General features: G+C 40.0%; 2 protein-coding genes across 3 annotated transcripts in view; one reads left to right on the top strand and one right to left on the bottom strand.

Annotated features, from left to right (window-relative positions):
* The window catches only part of LOC113663171 (E3 ubiquitin-protein ligase TRIM39-like), a 537,569-nt gene that overhangs the window by 440,370 nt on the left and 70,889 nt on the right, over nt 1-26,310 (top strand). The gene's annotated exons all lie outside the window — the stretch shown is intronic.
* Nucleotides 1-26,310, bottom strand: part of htr2cl1 (5-hydroxytryptamine (serotonin) receptor 2C, G protein-coupled-like 1) — a 118,511-nt gene that overhangs the window by 65,313 nt on the left and 26,888 nt on the right. Inside the window, exons 2-3 of one of the 2 annotated variants that reach the window (XM_027178378.2) lie at nt 20,327-20,494; nt 3,741-3,861 (exon numbers count right to left, since the gene is read on the bottom strand). The gene's annotated coding sequence lies outside the window, so the exon portion shown is untranslated. The remainder of the gene's footprint in view (nt 1-3,740; nt 3,862-20,326; nt 20,495-26,310) is intronic. The other variant, XM_027178380.2, reaches the window with a different exon arrangement.

Genomic DNA, 26,310 nt, shown 5'->3' with positions numbered 1-26,310 from the left:
TTCCATGAGTAGTGCACAAGGGCTCATACAGCCTTCATAGTAACCAGAATGTAACCTTAATAGAAATCCTGTGGGAGCTTTTAGACAGTAATTTCCAGCGTCATCAGAATTAATCTAGAGAATGATGGCAAAATGCCCTAAAGTCAGACAACTGAATATGTGCCAAGCAGCACTGAAGTTGTTCTGCTAGCTTGTGTTGGCTCAGCACCTTACTAAAACAATTGATATCATTTTGTCTTTTCGTTTATTTATTAGACCTTGATTCTAGCTAAAGAGGTACTTAGAGCTACAGTATAGACATACCATAAAGCAAACATGCCATGTAACATCTGGCAAACATCTGCTTCTCATTATTCACACAGGGGAAGATTTCAGGATTTAGCATACAAACGGGTCTATTATCCTTTAGCTCAGGTTCATAGTAAAATATTGATACTGCTTAAAAGAAACCAAAAGGACCTCAGGGCATTCCTTACTATACTGTAACTGGAAGTATTTGCACTGCAAGAATATTGTGGTCAGTCAACAGGGACGCATGCACGAGCAGTTACGCAAAAGATTTATATAAAACGCTCGCCCATGAATCCAATTTGAGAGACAATTTCAGGGACGAAACACAGGCAAAGGTCAGGATATCGGCAAACAGCAGAGATGGAAGATGGAACAAAACAAAAATAATAAAAAAAACAAACAGTCAGGACCATAAAATATGTCTTGTTAGCAACCGGCAAGAGAAGAGAAACAGAATGAAACAGAAGCTGTGTCTGAATATTGAAGAAGCTGTGTCTGAATACACTACCCTGAATACAGAAGGTGAATATCAGCATGATTTTGTCAGGAAAAGGGGGGTGTCTTAATGATAATAATTAAAACCCAAATGCAGGGATAATTAAAAACATGATTTACTAAATAAAACATAACACAGAACACTAGGAGAAAGAAAAGGAACCCGAAATTCAGAGAAACGAGGCTAACCAAACAGAGACCACGAAGACAACACAAAGGCGGTACAAAGACGAGGATTCACATTGGAGACAATTAGACACATAAGGAACAGGTGTGCTGAGGCGGGAAGGACTTAGACAAAGGTGGGGCAGACACGTGAACACAAAACGTAAACAAAAACACATGGCACAAGTAAAAAGTCAGGGCTAGATCCTGACAGATGTAATACTTTAGCATGTCTAAATTATGTAAATAACTGTTTTGTTTTTCCTGTTTAAACCTTCAACAAATAAACACACAACGGTACCAACAAGGCAGATGTAGTATGATGTTGTATCAGCAGCCGAGCCGTGTGTACTGAATCAAATACAGTAAATACTGTGACAGTATGAGAATTCGGATGCACACGGACTCCACAGTGAGCTAACGATATGGGAGTCCCAGTACTATGATTGATGAGTATGATGGTGACTGTATATGTGTAGTTTGTGGTTGCCAGGTTGTGATCTGTGGAGTGTAGTGTGATGCCAATTCTGCTGTTGACATGAAAATGACTAATTAGTTGGCGTTACATCTACTAATGGTTTATCTATTGAATGATGTTCATTCCTGCTCTCTATCTAGACTTATTTCATTGATCAAGAGAGGGATATTATGTGTACTGGCATAAAATTAACTGGATATACCAAAACTGAGTCTTTCACAATAACAGTTATTGGCACCAAGTCAATACACCAATCAGCCATTATATTGTGTTTCCTGTCTGCTGGGCTGCAAGGAGTGGTACTGTACATATCCCACATAGAAGAAACTGTCTTGTTAGCCAAACATCTGTCCTTCATTAGTCACAAGAAAGAGGATTTTAGGATTTAGGCCATACAGACACACGCGCACACACACACACACACACACACACACACACACACACACACACACACACACACACACACACACACACACACACACACACTCACGCACACACACACACACACACACACACAAACACGCACACACATACACACTCACGCACACACATGTGTGACGTCTACAATGTTCTCCATAATGGTCCAGTTTGGCTACAGGTCTTCATTCTGGTGAAGCTAAAGATGCACCTAATGGTCTTTAAAAACCATGAACAACTGATTAAAGAAGTATAATCGAATGTGGCTGCTTCTGGGTTAAAACAAAAACCTCTGTCCACATCGATCCTTTGAGCGCTAATGAGAACTGAAGACTAATTTGGCTGCCGCATATATTCCAAGTGGCTTACATTTGAGGATAGGATTCAGCTGTGCAGTTAAGGGTTAAGGATCTTGTTCAAGGTCCTAACATTAAGCATTCACTGCTAATATTTGTTCTCAGGAGAAGCCCAAAGCCTTAACCACTGACCCACAACGGCTCCCTCAAACCCTCTACAACAACACTTTAGCATACTAATCACAAAAGGCTAGCAAACAGAAAAAAAAAAAATCAATGATTCTTTGGATGGTTAAAGGTTCTTGGCATTCTAAAAAATCTGCTAATTAAATTTTTTTTCTGAAAGAGAAACACTTGTAGGGTTGTACGTACTGTATACATCTCTATAGGGACATTCTGAAGCTGAAGAACACTTAAGGATTTTTCCCTTTCAGTCCCAGATTGGTCATTTGGGACTATCGACTATCACGTAAAGAAAGAGTGTGCTTACTCAATCATGCTAGATACCTAATATTTTGTACTGCTGCTCATGCTACATCTCATTGCAGCAGAACAAACTATCTCCTTTGGCATATGTGAGCTCATAGGCATCCACGATTGGCTAGTGTTGCTCTAATTGACACGCTGCACCCACCTAGACAGCCTGGCCAATGTTGCTCTCTTGGAAACTCAGCCAGGGATGAGATTCAAAATCTTGATCTGTTTACAGGCTGAACGTTTGAAATGATGGTACCTTACCGTTACCATAATTAGGAACCTTACAAACATTTGACTATACCTACAGAGAGTTTCCACTTGTTGGATGATGGTACGTACAGATGTTTTATTCTGAGCAGCAGTGTGCTTGGGCTGAATTCAAGGCTGCAAAAGATTGACAGCTCCACTCTATTGTCATGGACCAACACTCAGCCCAAATTGCAGCAGCTGTGGTGGGAGGGTTTCCTTTCTATTTTGCCATTCCTGAGGCAGCACAGAGCCTCAAACTGTGACCCTGTTTCAAAAAGCCCTTTCGCTTGGAACAAGTGACACAGCTGAAACAATATGATACAATGACGAAGAGAGAGCCACAGAGTGTGGGCTCCATCTGAGAAAAAAACATGTTTTGTGTGTCTGACGGTGTGTGTCAGTGTGAGTGTTCTATGCCTTCATCTAGTTGCTAATAATGACTAAGAGATTTACCCCTGGTCGTTCTACTCAACTTCCCCCTCCCGTCTCCCTCCTCCTGCTCTGTCCACCAATTCTGCTTTGGTTATTCAGGGACATTAAGCTCCCAGAACTCTGCTATGTTTTATTCATGTTCCTGGTGTGTGCGTGTGTCTTAGTATGCTAGGGACACTCCAGGTACCAAGCACAAGGCTCTGCTGCTGCACAGGAAGGACCTGAATGTGTCATCATAAAGACTGGCAACTTTCTCTGCAGGATACAATAAAATACACTATTTAAAACAAAAAACGATTAGGACGTCTAACGTACAAGACGACAAAAGAATCTATGAACTCCAGCATATCATCGTCTGCCAATCTCAGAGCTACAGTATGGACACCAAATCTGCAAAAAAACTTGAATGCTCTATAGATTCAGAATAACTTCTATCTGACCTCAGCGTGAACAACTGAAGAAGTCGAAGGCTGCAGAGACGCAGGGTGCAGTTGAAGAAGAGGGACCCAGCTGGAGGCATCTCATCATGGACAGCTGAGCCCACTCACCTCCCAATCAACTCTGCAGAAAAAATAAAAAGGAATAAAAAGTAAGCATACAAGTGTAACTGTCATGCCACAAGTTCAAGTTGTGTGGGTTTATCTTTGTTAAAACTGTACACATTTTAGTTTTAGTGACATCAAGCTCTGAGGTTTGGCATCTATACCATGTAGCAAACATAACGCTTAATCAACCTCCGTCACTAACAGTGATCGTACTGCATAACAACGCAAAAGCGGTGCACTGAACCCACCTAACAATGTTAACACACTTAACACTTACTAATCATGCCTCAACACTGATACTGGTTTCAGGTCTGATACTGTGCTCGTTAAAAAACACTCAGATACAAACCTCCATGACCATGAGATATCAGGGCATAAGCCTAGTGTACATTTCAACAGTATGAGCAAAAGACGCTGAACGCTAGTGATTTAAATATATATTTCACAAATAATGATTGTGATCAATACAAAACAGTCTGGGTGCTCCAAAATATCTAATAACCGCTGTAGTACAGCAGCTTCCTACAGGACAAGTAACGTGGGAATACATCTAAAGTGCATAAAACCCAGCAAATAGAGATCAGTGCTAAAAGCAAACTCTGTCTGGGGGAGAAAATGTGTTGTTTCTGATGCTCAGACATGCTCAGCTGTACAGAAGTGCTTTACTTACAGCTGTACAGAAGTGCTTTACGTACAGCTGTACAGAAGTGCTTTACGTACAGCTGTACAGAAGTGCTTTACGTACAGCTGTACAGAAGTGCTTTACATACAGCATGACAGAAGTGCTTTACGTACAGCTGTACAGAAGTGCTTTACGTACAGCTGTACAGAAGTGCTTTACTTACAGCTGTACAGAAGTGCTTTACGTACAGCTGTACAGAAGTGCTTTACATACAGCTGTACAGAAGTGCTTTACTTACAGCTGTACAGAAGTGCTTTACGTACAGCTGTACAGAAGTGCTTTACGTACAGCATTACAGAAGTGCTTTTCCAAAGAGAGGAAAACCCCATCTCCATTACAGCTCTGCTTAATCCAATAATAACTAATGTAACAAACTAATTTCACCTCCAAGAGGCCTAAAAGCATGAACACGTGTGGAAACAGCTAAATAAAATTCTCTTTGTATATCTTTGTATATGTAGATCTGCAAAATACCAACATTTAGGAATGAACTGAAGTCATTAGTATCCGTTTGTTCTTTCTAGTCAACCTCATTTATTTGATATCCGTCCATAATGGTAGCAGCTCTCTACTGAATACACACTGACCGGCCTTAACGTTAAAACCACCTGCCTGATATTGTGCAGGTTCCCTTGTGCTTCCAAAACATCTATGACTCATCGACTCCACAATACCTCTGAAGGTGTGCTGTGGTATCTGCTACCATGATGTTAGCAGGAGATTCTGCAGTAGTCCTGTAAGTTGTAAGGTGGAGCCTCAGCAAAATGGAATTGTTTGTCTAGTCGTGTAGCCATCACAATCTGACACGTTACTCAGTCACTCAGATCAACATCAACTTTGAAAACTGACTGTATACTTGCTGCATTAAATATCCCGCCCCTTGATGGCTGCCACTGCAACAGCATAATGTTATTCACTTCACCCATCAGTGGATATAATATCATACATGATCAGTGTAAATATTTTCTTATTATACAGTACATTACTACTCTTATTACCTTCCAGCTCATACAGTATAAGAGCTGTATTTGAACGACTGCAGTCATAACAAAAACTAAAGATCCATTAAATAATAGCATGTACTGCCATAGATATAGACTGATATAACAAAATACAGTCTTTTACAATGAAAAGTGAGCATGTTGAAGCCTCCTACTCATGCTTACCAAAGCACTCATTAACTCGCCTCCATTCTTCCCGCACTAAAGCTCCTGCATGGACGATAGAGGGACACTCCACCTGTAACCCAACATGACATTTTGATTTCTAACCTCCAAAAATCACCATATCTGTTGTCATCTTCCAGATCCCGACTCTCTCATTTTCAGCCCATGCCCAGTACAAAACACCAATTGCTATTCTGTGCAACGTTACGGATGAAAGTTTTGCCTCTTAAGCTCTTCTTGGGCTTTCTCATTCATTAGAGTAAGAGACAGAGCGAGAGAAAGCATAATTGCCTTTTCCGTCTAGAGAGGCACATTTCAAGTCCCTCGTGGCGAGCTGGAAATGCTTAGTAGATGTGACGCTGGGGCCTGACACTCTTCACACAACCAACCGCTCTCCGTGGTACTGAACCAAGCGCCTCCGGCTCCGTTCAGCACCACGCGGCGCTCTTGAAGACGGGGTGAAGCTGCAGAAAGTAACATGACTGGAGGCGGCTTATTAGGGACAGCTGAGGCCAGTCACCTCCTCATCAACTCGCTGAAAAGACATCACCTAAAGGAGAAAGGTGTGCGGTGTGCGAATGTCAGTGTAGGATCACTTCATCGGTGCAGATATCCAATATATAGCAACCCATTTCAATTCAGCAATGCTTAAGTATGTAAAAGAGTCTTATCTTTCTAGGATATCAAACACTTAAGAACCTTTAGACACACAATTATCTGCAGCATGTTGCCTCCATGTTTGTGATCTGTTTGTGCATATGACAAGCTAGGAGCAGAGTTTGGTTCCTAAGATATAAAGACGTTCACATCAGATCTTTATTGTTTATCACAGAAGGGGTGGCTGAAATAAATAAGCTGAGCTACCCTGTCTTTCAAAGATAAAAAGACATTGATATAAGGTTTTACATTTGGCATCCACAGCAGATTATTTGCTGTTAATAAGCGATTTAGAGGCTGATTATTTGGGAACCAAATGCAATAGCGCCACTAATGGAGAAAGCTGTTTGAACAAGCGAAGCTGGAGCTCAGCTCTTTCTCATCCAAACTATATTTTTTTCAGCAGTGATTAAAAAGGCACATGTGAAATTAAGTCAAATGTGTAATAATGCAAACAAGATTCATTATTTTACTCGATCGTCATGTTTTTTCTCCTGCAATGCTTTTGGAGGAGAAATGAAAAGAGATAGATTATGCACACACTGTCAAGTGAAAGTTCATTATGCAAAAGGACAGATGACAGAACCATAAGCTATGAGTGTTTTGACTGAACAACATCAACAAAGAAACGGTTTTTCTGTGTACAGACTGTGCCATTTGAAGGAAACGCGGCATGAACGCAGTCGGGCATTACAGACTAGAAACAAATGAGAAATCACAACTGCGTCTGTCTATCAGTCTTTAACTTGTTCTCAGGGACTTTTCCAAAGCTTGTAAGGCGGGGTGCCACCGAGTAAAGCTCTTGTTATTTCTCAACCACTATGTCTACAATTCTGTTCGTGTTCCTCGTCAAAAAGGTAACATGTTGCAGTTTGTTATCCATTTGTCAAAATGAACCTAACAACATTTCAAACACAGTACTATCTGCCTTATTTTTCTTCCATCTAAAACATGTGTTTACAGCTCCCCGAGGCTGTAGCTGATCAACCCAGAACCACAAGGGATCCTAAGTTCCAATGCTAAGTTACATTCCTCTACAAAAAATAACCACTTTTTTTTTTTTTTTTTTTTTTTTGTAAGATGACGTCCAGCATTTTTCCAAAGCATACACAAAATAATACAGCTATTTGAAGCACACACAACATTGAAGCACACGCAAACAGCTATTTTTGGTCATTTGGCATTTGACTTTAGAATCCATTACATTACAAAGGTAATATTTAATAGTTTGCTCTTAATTTGTCTGAGTGAGGTACTTGCAGAGTGAAAAGACACCTCTCACGCAGTCTACCTATCTCCATCAGGTGTCTTCTATGGTTCCTGATATGTCAAAATGCCACTGAAAAATAAATACCTAATCAAGACCCGTTCAAAAAAGAAATCAACTAGCACAGTGGAGCTGATAACAGAAAGTCTATTTCTCTGGTGCTGTGCAGTGCAGAGTTCCAGCAGATAGCTCGCCATGCACGACTGGCTCACCCACAGAGGACTGGCTCCAAATTGGCTGGAGATGTCATTAAATTACTCTGGCAAAAAGGCTGCAGTCTACCTACTTGATGGGCCTGTAATATGGCATCTCATTTTTCTCCCTTCTCTCTCTCTCTCTCCCGCTTTCTCTCTCTTTCTGTCTCCGCCTTTTGACTTTAATCCTGCTGGAATACAAGAGAATACATACTTATACTCTACGAAGTGATGACGGCTCGCTGAATGACATTAGTGCTTTCTAATCAGTCGCCAAATTAGGGGTGAGAGAAGGACATACTCTGATCAGATTTACAGCCTGAAGGAGATATGAGGTGTAGATTGTGGTCTGTTTGGACAGCAGTCAACTCTCGCTTGTCACCTCTCCTGTCTTCTCTTTCTTACTGTGTCTGCTCTGATGAACCTGTGATAATGCATGCTCTGATGCTTAATGCTAGGGGCACGTCTCTATGACTGTCTTCATTTTACATTAAAAAATTAAGTTAAAACTCGTTCCTAGAACACATTAAATGCATTTATATTGGAATATTTGTGACATGTTTTTGTGATTCTGGACGATACTTTCCTGGCTGGTGCTGTACTGTATTTTTGCTATTGGCACTGACATCACATGAGGACAAAGCTAGCACAGGTACAATTAAGCTTAATAGGCAAAACAAATTTCAATAAGCTTTTAAACACAAGGGATAGCAGTGAGATTGCACTTTGTAACAAGCCACAAGGTGCAGGTCTGTACTTCAGCTGCTCTATCAGTCAAGTATTGCCACTTCCATCTCTCAAAATGACGTCATCTATATATATATACATCAATATATATACGACAGCCAGTGCTCACTTGATTGCTGAAGTGCTCACTTTGCCCTTTCTGTGTTTTTGACTGTGATAACAGTGGATATGAACTTTGCCTGTTCTCACTCTGATCTTGATCTGGCCACTTGCTTTCTGCTTAGCTGATGTATATATTCACCGTAGTAAAACATGACTGCCGTTTAGGTCAGGTGAGGGTTTTGGGTAACGGAGGTTAGGTTAAAAAATTCTCTTTTATCTGTGTTTTATTTTAGGGTTCAGTTTAAAGTGCTTTTATTTGTTTTTAAATATTTAAATGGTCAGACCCCGACATATTCACCCCAACAGACCTGCCCGTTCGCTTAGGTCACCTGATCAAATGCTTCTGACACCAAAAGATGAAAGAGGAAGCTTAGAGGAGGACAACTTGCCTCGGCACGTCAGACAGGCACCCACTGTTTCCCTGTTTAAAAACTGGATGAAAACAAATTTCAATTCCCTGGTTTTTGTTTAATTCTGATTTATTGCTGTTATTATCTGTTATAATATAATATTATTTTATTTTATTATCTGTATTTTATGATGTATAGCACTTTGTGTTCAGCTGTGGCTATTTTAAAGTGCTTTATAAATAAAGTGTTATTATTATTATTATTATTATTATTATTATTATTATTATTATTATTATTATTATTATTATTTTGTAGAGCAGATCAGTGATTTTTTTTTTCTGTTTGTTATTTCGGCTGTGGTCCACCCTGAAGTTTTTCTCGGTTTCATTGTTCTGTACATATCTCTCATTATATTCCAATATATCGCCTTTGAGCAAACTCCTGTTGTTTGAATATCTCATTTCTAGCAAAAAAAAAAAAAAACAAGCCCTTTCCTTTACTCACACTGTGTGGGCCAACCTGAATGCAGCCCTTAACAACTGACAGAAAAATAAGAATATGACAAAAAAAAACAAAACTAACTGCTTCTTTTCTCCATTTTATCCAGTTCCAACATAACAACTAAGAAGTTTCCAGAAAGTTCCAGAATGCAGTGCGGCTGTATGACACAGCCGCACCGAGCTACAGCAGAGCCTCGGCTTAGCTAATTAGAGACGGCAGACATGACAGTACAGATAGGGCACAGAGGAGGGGGTTCGACATCTGGCCAGACTAAATGACTAAAGCACTGCTGCATCACTTAATCTGGATTTTTTCCTTGAAGTGAAGAAGATTGTAATGAGCGAGGAGTTGAAGTCAGTGAACCTGGACTGATAAGACAAACAGTTCAGATAGCATTCATTAGCACTGTGCATTAGGTTAATGCATTAGGTCTACATGCTTAATTAAAGTTGTTAACAGGTTAAAGGTTCCTAACGCATTTAATGCATTAAACCAGACGTTCAATTTCTGTCTTTCTTGTGTCGGCGTTCCGCCAATCTCGCAGTGCTCCGCTGTGAACGTTAATAGAATTAAAGAGACAAATCAATAGTCGCCAAGAGGGTTTAAGTGAAACTTTTATCAGGTTACACGACAGATCTGTAAACAAACCCTGTCTATGCACAGTGCACGTGTTTACATATTGGCTGAATCCTTTTACACAGTGTCTGTACTTAGCATATGATTCACTTACACGGACATCTGCTAACTGCAGAAGCGATCTGTTGCATCTTCTGGTCTTTGGCTTGATTACTGAGTGCGTGCAGGTGACGCTTGTAGCTTATTCGTTCGTCAATAATAACCTCTTGCACTAATTTGATGCTACATGCAATTAGCTTTGTTTGGGATGATTTGGAACAGAGCATGGCGTGTTTTCACAGAAGATTTACTTTGTCTGGAGGTAGGACAAATCTATTCTGCTGCTCTTATTGTCAGACCTGAACACAAACAGGGTTGCAATGGTCATTATTTTAAACACCAATCTGGACTAGTTTTAGAGCAGAAGTAAGCAACCCTGGACCACCTGAGCCCACTGACTTGTTTTTTAAAAAAATCAGGGTAGTGGGTGGAGGTTAGATGGGCTAATTTATAAACAGGCCAAAGATCGCCAACCTCTTGTTGTAGAGCAAAACTGTCAGAATGAAATCTAATCAAGCGTTTGCTATAATAACCAAAATGAACGTGTAACATCCATTCATCCGTCTGGCGTTTCGTTCATCATTCATTCATCCTATATGTTTCTTCTAATATACTCTTTTATATGTTTTATTTCTATCACACCTTTCCACAGCTCATCGACACTTTTTACATGCTGAGCAAACAGACACAGCTGAGAAATACAAGCAAAAACAAGCAGCAGAAATTAAGCAAAGCGCCAAGAAGAAACTATTGGAGAAACTGAGATGAAGATAATGTGGTGGATAAAGGCTGTAAGCAGGAGATGATAAATATCCACAATTAATGAGTGTGCACCGTGATGGCATTTGGGACATGGACAAACCTTTCAGGTTGGATTCAGGTCTTTTTGCACAGATGCAATTGGGCTAGAAATTTTACCGCACCCTTCACAACAAACTGGCAAAGATCCGAGTCATAGTCTTAAAACGCTGGCCCACGACTTGTTGTTTGTCAATACGCCTTTCTAGCCGTGTTAGCGCTCGGAGTGCGGCACTGTTTAATTAGAATTTCATTTCACCTGAAGGTTTGATTAATCGTGATAAATCGCAGCGGCTTCCATGAGTAACCTGTTAATTCTTTAATTATTTGATGCTCCGTGATTTGCTTTAAAGATTAATCGCATTGCTTTTCGGTGACATTTCCCGCCTTTGTTTTCTTCCACATTTCACAACCTTGCTCTGACATTTTCCCACCTTTTTTAATTTATCTTCTTAGGCTGTTTGCTTTGCCTTATTTTCTATAAGAGTAAATGTTGCCAAGATTTACGCTAAGAGCCTGTCAAAATGCTAATCTGTGCAAATCTGTCTGCTTTGCTTTGATGGATATTGTTCGATCGAATGCTGATTAAAAAAAAAATATCGACAAGAAGTGTTACCAAAAAAATTGGATAATTGTGTTTTTCTGAAAGCTAAGCCGATAGAGAGGTTTATTCTGCAAAAAAGGTTAACTGCAAAAAGCTCCATGTTGTGTGTCCACAGATGACGTGAGATGAGCTGTGTGCCTGATGTGTCCCAGAGCTAAAAGAAAAAAACAGTATGATCTACTGCAAAGAAAAAAGCCAAGTTGAATTTTATAGTAGTAGAAAATACATTTAAGATATTAACACCGGGAAATAGCTGAGAGGCGTGTCGTGTGTGATGGGCTTAATCAGCCTGTCTGTAACGTACAGCTCCATTCTGATTGGGTCAAACATCAGCGTCTGCATAATAATCTAAAATGAACAAATGACGCAGTATACAGGAAATAACCTCTACGCTGCATTTATTTGGGAAATATTACGAGGCTCATGGCAAGCCCTCTCTGAGTTTTAGAGGTGAAACAAACAGGGTCAGAATATTAGGTGAACCAGACACGTTTCTCCATTTGCTTGCTACATATTCCACTGACAAATGATCACAGTGTGCCGCAAATGAAAGAAAACTTAATGAAAAACAAGGGTTCAAGATCTATCTATCTATCTATCTATCTATCTATCTATCTATCTATCTATCTATCTATCTATCTATCTATCTATCTATCTGTCTGTCTGTCTGTCTGTCTGTCTGTCTGTCTGTCTGTCATTATTTTCTATCATCAATATCCCATATATAGTCACAATCTCCAACTCCAAACAAACACCACAGCATACTAACTTGGCTGTCATGGGCTACACACACACACACACACACACACACACACACACACACACACACACACACACACACACACACACACACACACACACACTTGTTCACAGTCAGGTGTGTTCAATCAGCCTCACGATCACACACACAGAGTCTCATCCTGTGTTCACGTCAGGAACTACAGTATGTTAGACATTACCAAGCCTTTTGATTGTTGTGGGCTATCTGCTTTTGACTTGACTTGCTTTTTTGGGGCAAGTCGTGGCCTAATGGTTAGAGAGTCTGACTCGTAATCCTAAGGTTGTGGGTTCGAGTCTCGGCCAGCCACGACTGAGGTGCCCTTGAGCAAGGCACCAAACCCCCAACTGCTCCCCAGGCGCCGCAGCATAAATGGCTGCCCACTGCTCCGGGTGTGTGTTCACGGTGTGTGTGTTCACTGCTGTGTGTGTGCACTTTGAATGGGTCAAATGCAGAGAACAAATTCCGAGTATGGGTCACCGTACTTAGCCGTATGTCACTTCCCTTCACTTTTTGCTGTGTTTTTCCCTCTGGTTGGTTGTCCACAATCTGACTACTGCCTTTTTTTTGACTATAAATATGCGTACTGTTTTGTGGACTGTGTGTCTGACTTATATTAAAGAACTGTTTACCTGCAACTGCATCCGTCTCTGCAGGATTTCTCAAGGCACTCATACAATACTTTTCTACTCGACGTAATTGTGAACGTGTGGGCAGGGAACTGCAGACGGTCTATGATTTTTAATTTAGTTACAGTGCTGGAAGTCACAACGCACCGTTATACAAGTTAATAGACTTCGAGTCATTACCCTGTTTGTCTGGTCACTTTGATTAAATGAGTTCAATCCAAATCTCAATAACTCTAAAACTAGTCAGCTGATAAATAATGTGGATTTAAGTCTAATGAGTTCAGTCAGTGGAATAGAAACTTCTACGGCTTCAAAATAAATAAATAACCGGTCTCTGGTAAGGACAAAACAATATAGAGAATCCTTAATCGAGTATTTTCCAGCATAAGCACATTTCCAGTCTTGAAAAGATTAAAAATGTTGCATCTGTAAATCTTTCTGAGCCCCGAAAAAAAAAAAATCTCCCTGACCCCGGTGTATGTGATACACTGCAAAAATCCATCACGCACAAGAGAAGAGACGATCTGCCTCAATCTAATCAATTAGAGCAGAAACCCAGCATGCCGCAGCTCCGCATTATTGATGCTGGCTCCCGTATTAATTAAACGTCCTGCACGTAGCTTATGAGGCCAAATGAGTTTGGAGAAGTGAAAGTCTTTCTATTCCCCACTGCCTCAGGACTGAAACATAAACAAGGCAAAATCCATAAAGGCATTTTAAGGACTGTTAAAAATGAGCGACTTGAACTTTACCCTAAGCTGTGAAAAAAAAAAGTGCTAGGTTATTATTTCCCCTTAGTATCTTCCTGCTTTAATATACTTTCTGTTATTATCTCATTTTTGTGGCTCCTAAATTAATTTCCAGCATTGCTGTAGTAGTCGTTCTGACTGAATTTGATGAACTAAACCTGAGTTTAAGTGGATTAGGCATCATTAGATGTTTAAATGTCAAGTGAATTCCACTAAAGCGTACTGACTCTATGTGAGTCAGAGAATAGAAGATGAAGAATGAGTAAACTTTCAATAAATTAGTCTTACACTGTAAAACATGCTTAAATTGTGGGAACTCAAGTTCATATGTCTCTAATGTCATAATGTGCTCGGTGAAGAGAGGAGGGGAAGGAAGGAAGGACTGAAGGAAGAAGGAAGGAAGGGGGGAAGGGAGGAAGGAAGGAAGAAGAGGGAAGAGAAGGAGGGGAAGAAGGAAGGAAGGCAGGAAGGAAGGAAGTAAGGAAGGGAGGAGGGATAGAAGGAAGGACGAGAGGTGAAGAGCAGGAGGGGGGAAGGAAGGGAGGAAGGAAGGAAGAGGAAGTGAATGAGACGAAAAGAGGGGGGAAGGAAGGAAGAAAAAAGAAATGAAGGAGAAGGAACAGAAAACGGAAGGACGGAAGGAAGAAGGAGGAAAGAAGAAGGAAGGTCAAGGAAGTAAGCGGGCAGGAAGAGAGGGGTGAAGGAAGAAGGAAGGATTAGGAGAAGGAAGGATAGGAAGGAAGGAAGGAAGGAAGGAACATAAAAGGAGGGAAGGAAGGAAAAAAAGGAGAAAGGAAGAAAGAAAAAAAAGGGAAGGAAGGAAGGAAGGAAGGAAGGAAGAGGAAGAGGAAGGAAGGAAGGAGGAAGGAGGAGAGGGGAAGAAAAGGAGGGGGGGAAGTCAGTAAGGAGGAAGAAGGAAGTCTTAATGCAGGAAGGACTAAGTACCTAACATTATTTGAATTCTTATCCACCGGAGAACTCCTCGTCCCCTTTCCTTCCTTCCTTCCTTCCTTCTTTCCTTCCTTCCGTCCTTCTTTCTCTTTTCCTCACATTGTTTTTTTTCCTTCCTTCCTTCCTTGCTTGCTTCCTTCCTTCCTTCCTTCCTTCCTTCCTTCCTTCTATCCTGATTATGTTTTTAAGTCAGCATGTGAAACTTTCTTCTCGAAGTTGATCTGAGGTCACAGGTTATTGGTCGACTTACAGCACATTGATAGATTTTAGGAAGTTGAATATCAAGCATGAGTTAGCGAGCCGATGTGTCAAACTAACAAGATAATAATTCCACAGAATTATTAGTAAAGTCAAAGCAAGGATAAAGATTAACTCAACATAAAGAGTGAGTTAGTTGCAAAAAACAAGATTAACAAGTCAAAATAACAAGTTAAATATAATGAGGCACAGAATGGAACCAATGAGATAGAAAAAACTGAAATAATGAAATAAGAAATTTTTTTTGAATTCGTTATATCAAAATAACATAATAAAATATAAACGATTATTAATATATCATTAGTGTAGAATTAATATGAGCTATTAATAAAAACATATTTACTTAACAGAACTTCATTTATTTATTTTATTAACAACACAACAGGTCAAAATAAAAACTCGAAATAAATTATTCATTTGAAAACAGATCGAGAGTCAAAAAAAGGTCAAAATAATGAGTTACTGAGTACAAATAAAATTCCATAAGATATCAATTTGAACTAATGTGAGATAATTCAAGATAATGAGTCATTAAGTCAAAATAATGGATATTAAGTCGCTGTACTGAATTATAACGGCACAATAATGAGTCGTTGATTCGAAATAACAAGACGTTCATTTAAAATAATGACACTTCACTATTCTCTACACAGCTTGAGGTTCAGGGCTTCTGTACATCTTAACACACGTCTGAGGCTGAGTGTGTGTTTTTCTCAGGTCCAGGCCGAGCAGCTGCTTTTTAGGACCTCGATTCTGGCTGCGGCTCAGTGCAAAGTCTTACAGCTTTTATCTCACACACACTCGTAGCCACAGAAGCCATTCTATTGATTTTTATAATGGAGTTTACTATAGATCTTTTTCAGAAACTTTCAGCTCCACTGCTTCACCTATAGGAACCGATTTTCCATCCGTCCTTAAGATGTTAAAAAAAAAGCAGAAACAATAAAAGCACCTCGTCCTTACTCTTCTGACAGCCTTGTCAAATCTCTCTCTCTCTCTCTCTCTCTCTCTCTCTCTCTCTCTCTCTCTCTCTCTCTTCTGGAATGTGTGCAGGTCGGGGTGTGTAAGGCAGAAAATTCAAGCGCGACCTCCAGTCAGTCTTCAGTCACGGTAAGGACTGGCACCTCCACAACCAACTGCACTGCCTTTAACACACACTGGGGCTGTGCAGATTACTGCAGGAAAACAGGATTACATAAAACACCCACAGACATGAAGTCTCAGTGGAGCGCAACTCACTCTCAATGTGTGGAGATGCTACTTCTGGTGGTTAAAACACACACACACACACACACACACACACACACACACACACACACACACACACTCTCTCTCTCTCTCTCTCTCTCTACACATACAAGTCCCACCCCTAGTGTGTGGACAGAGACCCTGGGAGCTTGTCATGCAACAGCAAGCCGAGCACACTTGTCATCTTCACTGGCCCATGACACACACACACACACACACACACACACACACACACACACACACACACACACACACACACACACACACACACACACACACACACATTTCCAGTGTGGTCCACAGAGTTTTGTCATTCTTTCCTTCTTTCCTTCTTTCTTTCTGTCTTTCTTTCTGTCACTTTCATCATAGTCATTTTTTTCTTTCTTTCTTTCTCTTTTCCTCACATGACTGTTTTTATTTCCTTCCTTCCTTTTTCCTTCCTTCCTTCCTTCCTTCCTCCCATCCTCCCTACCTCTTCTTTTCCTTCCTTATACCCTGCTTCACAGTAGACTATTCTGAATGTTAGAGAAGGTGCTTGGAGAGTCACACTCTGAGGTGAGGACACGACCCTGACTGAAAAAGCTGAGAGAAGAGAGGAGGAGGTGAACATGTCTCCTTCATGTCACTTTGACGACCATGGTATGAAGGATTCAGGGTGACATTTTTCTTTTTCATTTCCAAGAAAAACAAATCTCATGTAGCTGAATAGGTCAGATGTTCTTTCTTTTTAAAAAAAAGGAACAAATAACTCAATTATTATATAAACGGTGGTTGAAGGTTAAAAAAAGAAGCATTGAGCACAGACTCCACAGTAGCTTCATCTAACAAATGTAATATTAATGTGAGAGCAGGCTTTAGATTTGGGTAAACAAAAGAGAAATTAAAACAGCTTCTTCCGTACAGCTACCTCATTCTCGGTTGTGGTGAATTTGAATATACTGTAATTAAAGAGGAACGGTGTTGCAGGAACAGAACACAGCTCAGTGTTTCAAATCAAGGCTCCTTGTTATTGGTTACAGTAATAATTATCTGCTTCCTTTATGGAGCTCTGGCACTCCTTCACTTCCACACAAAGCTTACTGCATGACATAAATACATAAAAGGAAGGAGCCTCGTTCAAAAGTTTATTTAAACGCTCAGCACCGCTGTAAATCTTCTTTAACGCTCGAGCAAAGCTTTTTCATTTCACAAATGAAGTATAAAAAAAAAAGTGCTGGGCAAATAGCTGATGATGCATCGGTGGTGCAGTCCTGTTGGCTCTGCGCTCCGTCTGTAGTCTGAGCTAGTTATTGTTAACTGGATGTCTCGGAGTCTCCTGGCCTCCACATTGCAGGCGCTGTGAGAACTACACTGAAAACACACAGCATGCACAATGAGGAGACTGGAAAACCCAAACACTACAAGAATCATTATCGTGATAGAAAGAAGAGAAACTGAATATTTCAGGATGGTCTGTTGCCTATTGGTAGACGTCTGCTGTTTATGGTACTGTCTATTGGTATGTAAAAGGGGGGAAAAGCAGCTTAAATAAAGGCAAGATGGACTGGATTAAACTGTTTATCCTACACGTGGTTGCATGGAACCTGGATGCTATACCAGTGTACGCAGGGTATGAGGTGGGGGGCACTCTGGACAAGGCATAATACACACACACACACACACACACACACACACACACACACACACACACACACACACACACACAAACACACTCTACAGACAAACTACAGACAATTTAGAGATGTTACTCAGCCTACAGTGTATGTGTTTGGGCAGGAGATGGAAACTGAAGTACCCACAGGAAACCCCTGAAGCCAGTGGAGAACATTCAAACTCCACACACACACACACACACACACACACACACACACACACACACACACACACACACACACACACACACACACACACACACACAGAGGTAGAAATTTTTACCGCCATCCCCTGAGGCACGAGTCCAGCATGCAAACCACTACAGCGCCTTGACCGCCACCACTGCCACTTTATTATAATAATCAAATGACTCTCTTTATTATTATTTTCAGAATGCATCCTGATATCTTTAACTAATAATGATGTGGTGATGTATTAGCTTTCTTTTCTACACAATCTCCTCCTTAAAAAGGCTCATGAACACTTTCCATCAGCTAGAACATGATGGTATATTACTTACTGATACAATAATCACGCCTTAATCTCTGGAAATTAAAATATGATCATGTTTAGTGCTACATCATAGGTTTAATAAAAGGATGATTTGAAAGAACTTTATAAGGGAGGACGATTTTGTTCATTGCTGTCTTATTCTACAGGGTTAGTAACTGTGATGCATCCAGAGGAATGTGTTCTTGTTCTAATGGAGAAAACAAAACTATGGAACATCCAAAGCCAAACTGGTCCACCTTTACGAGTCTGACTTATTCACGTGACAATGGATACATGTCTGTTTGTAACCTTTGTGAGCTGGAAATATGAAAAATACATGCTGTCTTGTAGTATGCAGTAAACATCCAGATATTTCCAGGTATTTCCAAGCAGTTTCATGGACCAGCACATGCATATTAACATTATCATTAACTAGCTAGCTGAATGTTTCTACAAACTGAACCTAAATTAGTGAAGTGAGCTCTCAGTGTCTCTCATATATCTGTTGTTTCACTGTTGCGTTAATCTGTAATATGAACAAGATTTGCCTTATCGATAGTTTCACAAAAAGAACGGCTCGTACAAAGCAAGTACATCTTACTTTGTGCAATAAACTAGGCTGGAAAAGAGGTTGGACAAAGCAGCTTCAATGGAGAAAATGCAAACCAAAACACAAAGTAGCTTCAGTTAAAGAAATTGAATAATAAAAGAAATCAAAAGTGGGGAAAAGAGTAGCTTTGATGAGTACAAGGAGGTGTCAAAAATGAATTGCAAGTAGTTCACAAAGTGTATTAGCTATACGTTAGCAGCGGAAGCTATTGTAGATAGCAAACTTTTCATCGGTAGCATAGCATTAGTGGTAAAAGGACATGAGGTGGCATTACGGTAGCTTAGCTCATTGAAACCACAAGTAGCTTGTAGTAGGCAAAAAGGACATCTTAGAAAGTTAAAACATCTCAAAGTGATCTTTTTCTTATTACAAGATTGCAAAAATAGAGTCAACAAGTAAAATTAAGCGTATTTAGCATTTTAAGCATTCATTTCTAGAAAGAAGCAAAATGATCTCTAATTTTATAGTAATCTATAAAAAAAATCGATGCATTTGATTACAGTCGAGCTATTATGACTTGCTGAGCTGTTGTTTCCTGCAGTGAAACACTGGTAAGATCTCTGCTTATATAACCGAACTGGTAAACTAACCAAATTGCCCACCAGCACCAAACTGCATCCATATGTTGTGGGCAGGAAGAGTGGCCTTCAAGCCCGAGTTCTATTTGCAACTAATGTGGGAGTCTAATTGCTTCAACAGACAAAAAACCCCACCGTTCCAGTGCCTCTAAGGACAATGAGCAATACGAAAAGTTCTTAAGAAAACTATAAGAAGAGAATAAACCACATAGTGACTAAAGCTTTACATGCACATGCGAGCAGAAACACTTCATCTCGGATAATGAGATGGTTATTTAATGAGCCAGCCTCTTGTGTTGGATTAAATTACTGCAATGGCCAATACAATGGTGACAAGAGAGTCAATCTGAGCGTGAGCTACTGTTTTTGCATTAAAACTGTCCTTCATATGTAGCAAGAATAGGCAGAAGGCTGAAATGACTGGAATTATTGTGTCAGACATCGCTGCTTCTGATAAAAGACCTTAAATATAAACTGAATGGCAAATAAATGTACAATTTTGCTGTCAAAGCTGCATTAAACATTGAGTGAGCGGAAAAGAGTTGGATCAGAATGCTCTGTGCTTTTCTTTATGCAAAGATTTGACAGCTAAGTTCAGAAACTGAACTTAATATGGAAATACATGGAATTAAACTGAAAGCCAGTCAGTGTTTCTAATCTTTCTTCTTCTTATTATGCCTGACTATTGCTGTTAAAGGTAAGTGGCAGCTTTTATACAGACAGAAATAGTAGACTTTTCCCTGTGGTGCTGCCAGACTGTGAAAATATGTAACAGTATGAGAGGAAACTGACTCATTTGGGAGGAAGCTGTCCATACACGGCACCGCCAGGTAGTGCAGAGGCGTCTCGGGATCGAACCGTTCCCTCGCACATTTGGCTGGCACACGGTGGAGGTGGTTCGTTCCGGTTTGTCATGGAAGAGGAGTGAAGGAGAAACCAATTACTCACCAAATTCCAAACCTGTAGAAAGAAAGATATAATACTTACACCGGGGAGATCAGTAAACAGAGCAGCTGCTATCTCAGTCACTACATAGCCTTGTGCTTCAAATGAAGACTGTGAGTTGAAAAACACTGTGTGCTTGTGTGCTCGCATGTCACAGTGCGGTGACCCGAAGGAGAGGACGACGTACACCGGGCAGAGAAATACACAAATTCAAGCAAACTGTGTCGAACCGGTGGCTTAGCTTCCTCTAAAAATACGAATGCTGGATCTGTCATCGCTTCCAAAACAACTCACCAGCGCTAGCAATCAACACTTCAGCCAAGAATCAATCACAAATCAAACAAGTCGAACTCAATGCCAACTGCATTGACAAGGATGCAACAACTGCCAAGAAAGCCTGCTCGTTTTTCTGGCTAATATGTTTGCCAAAATTATTAAATTTTTCAAAATTGGCTTAATATATGCAAACGTAATGTAAGTTATGGGAAAAAACTTTTAGAAATTTGACCCTTGCTGTGAATTCTGTTTGAAAAAATTCCAAGATTTAATCAGAACTAACCAGGACAGACAACCTGAAAACACAATGCCTCACTTAGTTAGTGTACAGGGAGAAGGGAAGAGAAGAGAAGAGAAGAGAAGAGAAGAGAAGAGAAGAGAAGAGAAGAGAAGAGAAGAGAAGAGAAACAAGAAGAAAAACAATACAAAAAGAAGGTAAGAGAGAAGAGAAGAGAAGAGAAGATGAAAGAGAAGAGAAGAGAAACAAGATGATAAGTAAAACAAAAAGAAGATAAGATAGAGAAGAGAAGAGAAACAACAAGAAGAAAAGCGAGACAATGAGAAGAGAAGAGAAGAGAAACAAGAAGAAAAACGATACAAAAAGAAGGTATGATAGAAGAGAAGAGAAGAGAAGAGAAGAGAAGAGAAGAGAAGAGAAGAGAAGAGAAGAGAAGAGAAGAGAAGAGAGAGACAGCATCCAAGCCTGCAATCTATTAAAGCAGGTGGGGAAATGAGAATGTTGTAATTAAAATCATTCTGTGCAACATGCAACACAATGTCATTTACACAAAGCATGTGCATCATATCATAAAGGCACACACACACACACACACACACACACACACACACACACACACACACACTTGGGATATTCATTAGATCTGGGCTGCACATGTGCTGGAGCTGCTCCTCTTTACTGCTCATCAGGATGAATTTGCTTTTCCTGAACTCTAATCAATCCTGCTGTAACACAGCCAGGCAACTTCAGCAAAACGTCGCTTCAAACCTTGGTTTTTAATAGCAGATGGAGCAGCATTACCTGACTCATAAAGTGCATGTTATAAGAACCTGCCTGATGAGATGTTTTGCTAGGTTTCTCATTGACCCGCTTACATCTTTTCGAGTGCCAACTCAATATAATGAGAATATCTTCCCTTCTTCAAGCAGCTGGCCTTCTCCAGCTGTGCTTTCTCAACACCTTTCTACATCGTTATACATTTACTATGTGAATGTTCAGAAATCCTGAAGAAGTACAGCTGAAATATAAGCTATATTCGAAAAAGCATTAGCCTTCCCTAATATTTAGCTTTTCCCTAATTTTCATTTACTTCATTTCAAACAGAATTATTTTGAAAGAAAAAACCATGTTTAAGGTGCATAATCTAATGGTGTTTTTAAAAGAAGCAAAATGTGCTCAAGACATTAACATTTCACAAGCTGCATATTAATCATCTTAATTAATAAACATAAAGTACAAACATGAAGTATTTTTGCTGACTGGACAGATATACTGTACATGGAGGCTTGTAAAGTCCTGTGATCCCTACAGACTGCTGCTGCGATGGTAACGGCTGTCCTTTGCTCAATCCCGACACTTAAATCCACAACATGACACATATCTTTACTGCTCTTTGCCTTATCTCTATATGACTCTCCTTAGAAATGATCGAAATCTCATTAGTGGGTATTTAAAAGAACCTCATTCTAGAGTCTGCTGCATCTTAAGCTTTCTTGATTATGTTTTCTCAGGGAGTTTTTCCTTGCGACTATCACATGCTTGGTAATTAGGCAGCGTTTAAAGCGCCATAAAAGTAAATCTTAACTTAATGTTCTTGTTGATTACAAGAAGCATCTCTGCTCTTTCACAAAAACAGAGCTGCTGAACACTTTCACATGGTGATCTCCTAGTGTTCTGAGTTCCCGGTATGATCGCCTATTTCTTCCTGACCTACTTCATCAATCCTGACACCCTACTCCTGGTTGTAGTCTTGTCTCCTGGTGTGCACTCTGCTGGGGATTGATCTGTATGGACAGCCCGTGACTCATGGGACTGCCGTGTACCGGGCCGCCTGGAGACTGTCACGCTGTCTTTACTTTTGCTACTGATCTTCTTCAGCGGTCATCTGAAGACTTCATCTGGAAGGAATTAGTGTTAGGTCTGTGGTGAAATTAAAAATTGCCCTGACCTATTAGATCCTCATGAGTTCCATTCCACTACAAACTGCCGTAGAAGGAACATAATTTACATTGACATTATTTCCTGTCCAGTGTCACCCAAATAAGGACGAGGTTCCCTTCTTAGTCTGGTTCCTTTCATGGTTTCTTCCTCATATCATGTCAGGGAGTTTTTCCTCACCACTGTCGCCTCAGGCGTGCTCATTAGGGATAAATATTAGAGATACATAGTAACGATTTTTAACATTCAAGTTTTTATTCTGTTTCTATACTTATGTAAATTATTAGATGCGATATACAAACACGTAGAATTGAATTAAAACAGTGGCTAAACCTGCGAGATACAGAGGTCCAAATAGGAACCAGAAAATGTTACGTTTTGGCAGCAAACCAAAAACGTAATATTTCAACATAATACCCTATGATATAAGATTTATATAAATATTAACAGCCCCTTTTTAAAGCTGCTCCCAGTGAACCACTCACCATAATTACACACTGTTATTACTGTGTAACACGTGCAATAACGGAAATTTTGAAAAACGTCCAATATTACCTGTGTGCAATATGTCTGTTAGTGTAACTACCTACTCTTGGTCTCTTTTTTCTTCTTCTCTGTATTTATACATTGTGTTGTGTATATACTGTATATTACATTATGTCTATCCTTTTATATATTTGCATTTCTTTCTCTTTGCTGCTGTAACAGAGAAATTTCCCCATTGTTTGACGAATTTATATCTTAATATCTATATATCTATATATATATATATATATATCTTAATTTTTTACTATATGAATTCTTTGTATTTCTCCTTATGTTTACCTTCTGTTCTATGTTTATGTTCTGTAAAGCTGCTTTGAGACAAAGCCCATTGTAAAAAGTGCTATACAAATAAACTTGAATTGAATTGAATTGAATAAAGGTATATCTTATCTTATCTTATCTTATCTTATCTTATCTTATCTTATCTTATCTTATCTTATCTTATCTTTTGTTTGAATGCTGTCACCTGAGTGAACAATGTTCACATCCACGTCATTCTGCCAGTCGGCTTTTTTTGTACTGAAATCTTTAAATTTTGATGCAAATAGCAGCCATGAGAAGTTATTTTGCGGTGTCTCGAGTAATATCAACGTCATCTAACACGATTAGAAGAATTTAAACTAGGGATGTACCGATCCGATATTTTGGATCGGTATCGGCGCCGATCCAAGCATTTTGAGTGGATCGGGTATCGGTGGTGCGTGAAATCCGATACCCGTGGTCATGGGTATTGCACTTTTCAGAGCGCCGCCAGTCGAATCCATTCTGCTTGATGAATGCCCTAATAAATTAAACTCCATTCCGCGTTTTACCTACAGCATTGACCACGCTGCTGCATCCTGAAATCCATGGGCGTCGGAACCATTATATGTGTGTGGGACAGGACACGCCGACTTTTTATTTACCTCTGAAGCCCATGCCCATGGTGGTTTAATAATGTCAATTAACTAACTATTGCTTGAATAAAACACACATATATTAAATTACATTAATGAAAATAAATATAATAAATTTTATAGGAAATATGTTGCACAACCACCTGTGACAGACAGGCAAGTTTAGCAGGCGCCCTTTCCATTTACCTCAGCGCGTTAAACATGTCGCTCATTTGGGTGCAAGGTTTACTGTTTAATACATTTTGCATTGTGTTTCAATTGTTCTAATATAAGATTCACTTTTAAATATCGCCTTTTCTTCAGAAAATAATTTAATTTAATAATTGCTGTATATATGGTTTAGATTGTTATACCACTAACTGTTAAAAGCACTGTTTGCTACTGCATTAATACGTTTTTAAGGTTTCTTGTGTTTTCATTTTTCATCCAGTAATGGGCATTTTTGTATTTCTTTGCCAGAAACAAATAAATCTTAATAATTAAATGAGTTGTATACATTCTTTAGTTTTAAAGGTTGAAAAGAACACAGGTATCGGATCGGATCGGGAGAGAAAAAGTGGTATCGGTACATCCCTAATTTAAACTAAGTAGATCGTAGTAACTTGAGAGAGAGAGAATAAACCCCTAAAACATTCAATTATTTTTTCACCCCGGTATTTTCTCTAGTCACCCTAAGAAGGAAACAAGCACTCTTATTCCTGTACACAGTCCCAAAAATCATTAATTGTAGAATCTGTCCTGCTCATTTAAGTGAAACGTTTAATTATAGAGTGGAACTGGAGGCAGGCGGAATTAATGGCTTGATGTGAAACTGACTGATGTCAGCCTCAGAGGTCTGTGTGTTAGGCTAGAAGAAATTGTGCCCTCTTGAAAAAGAATGAAAGTCTTTCGTGCGGTCTGATAGAAGTCTTTGTGCAAAAGAACTGCACACTTAGACCGAGACTGAGAGAGGGCCCGTGTAAGAGAGACGGATGGAGAATAGCACAAACATAACAGAGAGCCGGGAGGGAAGACATGTTGCTTCCTCCTGGGTTTATCCTACGCACCTTGTTTCTCCTTTTTCATCCACCTCCAGGTCACGAGACTACGGTAGTGCTCGTTAATCCCTGTTTTGGAGAAACGAATAATCCGGATCTTTTACACCCTGTGTAATTTGGACCGTATTCAGGAGCTGGAGATTTGAAGTATTTAGGTGCAAAGGATATGCCAACAAAGGAAAGGCAATGTTTTAGACTGGTGCTGATATTGTGAGAGATTTACTCAGTGTGAATGTTACTGAGATTACACATGCACGCAGTTCACACCTCTGAAGCTGCCAAGTCTAGAGCTGACGTTTTAAGTATAGTTGAGCTAACTGTCGGATCGTACAGGGCTCGGATGCAGACGCGGTTAATCAAGAAAGAGTGAAAAGAAGTAGGGTTAGCTGATCTGCATACAGAGCATCTCGAAAACTTCAGAAAACCTTATCGCTAGAGGAAAGCGGGTGCGAGACGTCACGCTGAACAGTGTTACTTAAAGGGATTAGTGAGATTAGAAGCAGGTGTGTGTGATTAGTAAACACCAGACGGTGAGATGGGGAGATCGGAATGGGGAGATCGGATCATGTAACATAATCATACGCTAATGTGGAATAAAGAGGAAATTGTAGCATTATTGTAATTCATTCATTCATTTTCTTATCCGAACTACCTCGGGTCACGGGGAGCCTGTGCCTATCTCAGGCGTCATCGGGCATCAAGGCAGGATACACCCTGGGCGGAGTGCCAACCCATCGCAGGGCACACACACTCTCTCATTCACTCACACACTCACACACTACGGACAATTTTCCAGAGATGCCAATCAACCTACCATGCATGTCTTTGAACCAGGGGAGAAAACCGGAGTACCCGGGGAAAACCCCCGAGGCATGGGGAGAACATGCAAACTCCACACAC

The sequence above is a fragment of the Tachysurus fulvidraco genome, chromosome 1 (assembly GCF_022655615.1).
Source record: "Tachysurus fulvidraco isolate hzauxx_2018 chromosome 1, HZAU_PFXX_2.0, whole genome shotgun sequence".
Lineage (NCBI taxonomy): Eukaryota > Metazoa > Chordata > Actinopteri > Siluriformes > Bagridae > Tachysurus > Tachysurus fulvidraco.
The sequence above is the reverse complement of the archived record's forward strand: the minus strand, read 5'-3'. Positions and strand labels throughout refer to the sequence as shown.